The sequence below is a fragment of the Falco punctatus genome (assembly GCF_963210335.1).
Source record: "Falco punctatus genome assembly, chromosome: 2".
Taxonomy (NCBI): Eukaryota; Metazoa; Chordata; class Aves; order Falconiformes; family Falconidae; genus Falco; species Falco punctatus.
Window position 1 is genome coordinate 72,986,282 of NC_137581.1, and position 2,333 is coordinate 72,988,614.

Consider the following 2,333-nt stretch of genomic DNA (forward strand, 5'->3'; position numbering starts at 1 on the left):
GCAATGGATTTACTAAATATTTGTAAGCCACGGAACAAATTCAGAGCTACTGTCTGAGCGCATGCCTGTAGGTAACAGAAGACAAATACGACTATTTAAATATGACGTTAATATATGCAGTGTGCCAACGCCTTGATACACTCTCCCAACTACACTATGTTGATAAAAAATAGGCACTGTGAAAAGGTGTAGAAGGAGTTGCATCAGAGGAGACTGAAGCAGTGGGAAAGGAGAGAGGAAGCCACCCCAGAAGGAGACACTGCAGTGAGGCACCAGCCAGAGGTACCAGCTGCCTTTGGCCAGCTTCACTATAAACTTCTGCTTTGCAACTCAGCAACATTAGAAATAAATGAAGTGCACGGCAGGGGCAGGCTCTTTATTTTGTAGAAATAATTAAAAGAATTGCTGGCTGGCTAGCAACAAACACATGCACCTGCTGCTCTGGGGTTGCACCACTCATCAACAGCATCCACAAAACCTTTGAGATGTGTCTTCTCCTAAACTGGCTAACCTCTGGAAAGGTAGACGTGGGGGATGTTGAAATGGCATGCCAAGGGTGGGAGATGTGATACTTCTGCTGGTAGTCTACAAGTCAGTGAGTTGGAATAAGAGATGGTGCTAAATGTGGTGGGGGTGTCCCCAGAGCATTTTCAGCCTCCCAAGTAAATCAGAGAAACGTGCTCTGGTAGTGTTTTTCCCGGCTGCTGTCCTGCCTAGTGCCATTGATGATCCGGCATACAAGCTGCTCGCCAGGAAAGCAGGGCATACATTTTTTTTTAAGTTGCAGCGAGGCAAATGTGTTGTCCCTTTGCCTGACTTGGTTTTGGTTTGCCGCTGTGGTGGGGAAGTCAATCAAGTCACCAGAAGAAAAGAGCTGACTGAAAAGTGTGGTTTTCTCCACCGAAATTGCTTTAGAAAAAATGCTTTGGGAAGTATTTTGCAGAAAAATAGATTACTTTTTTTTTTCTCTCCTGCATTTGAGAACCAGTCATTTTCTTTTTAAATGGAAGCAGTTAAAATGATTGCAAACCAGAATTTTCCTTTTGAATGTCTTGCAGCTGAAAATGCTGTGAAAAAAAAAGTATATTATTCTACATGAACCTCCCTTCAAAGTTATCATTTAGTTTAAAAGAAGGAAAGCAGAGAGTAATGTGAAAAGATCTGTGAGAGCAAGCAGAGACAGAAGGTTTGTGCTGAAATGAGATGGAGCTGACAGCTTGGGCTGGGAGGCCATGGAAGGCTGAGGAGAGTCCTCAGGGTGCCCACAAGCACTTTGCTTGTAATGCAGTGACCTTGGCAGGAGTTTGGCTTGGAAATATTGCCAGCTTTTTTGCTAGAAATGTTTGAATTAGTCTCTGGCTTAAGGCTGTAGTTTTTTAATCTCTGAATGTGGATCAATGGTGACTATGATAGGATTAATACTAGGTCTGTCTCGGCTATTTGCTTAATCGGGAAAAATGTTCATCCTGTGAATCATTTGAACATCAAATTAAAATGTTCATTAAAGTTTTGCACAAGTAAAGAAATGCATTGCTCTTGCCTGTTGGATTGGGTCTGATTCCTCCCAGGTGGCTTCTGCCCTTGCTGAGTGTGGTGAGGGCAGTGCCTGCTAGCAGCCACCTGCCTCCTGCCTCTCCCTGCTTTGCTGCAGCATGCAGGACTGGGGGAGGCGCCCTGCCACCAAAATGCTGGTGGTCACCTTAGCTCACCACCTGGCTTGGACTGTCCCCATGGTAAGCCTGCCCTGCCCCCACCTTGCTGGACCAGCCACAGGGGGGACCCACCATCACCTGCCTCTGCTGAGCAGGGCTGGGTAGGAGAAGGCACTTGGTGTCTTCTTTTAACCACAGACGAAAGTCGCAAATACTGAAGAAGGAAAAAATAGAAGTCTTCAAAGCCAAAGAAGATATTGCTGTCCTGCAGCATCCGTGGCAATTGCCAAGGCTCTGTGGCCAAAGCCCTTCCTGGGGCGTGCTGCAGCTCTCTGCCAAGGCAGGATTCGGGCTTTGCATATTGGAGGTGAGGAGCCCTGCGAGGAGAGCAGGTGACTTCGGCACCCAAGCAGGCTGTGGCACAGCTGGGAAAAGGAGCCAAGCCTTAATGATGCTAGTATGCCTTAATCACAAGAATATTTTTTTCCTTATCATTCAAAGTGACTGGTACTACAAAACCCTCCCCTGCATCTTTTATTAACCTCCCCTTTTTATCACCTGAGATGTTCATCTGCCCCTAAATTTGGGAAGACTGGGCTAGCCCTCAGGGTGACAGAATGGTGCAATGTCTCAGTTTCCCTCTCCCACTCTCATGAAATGAGAAAAATACTGAGCAAGGGT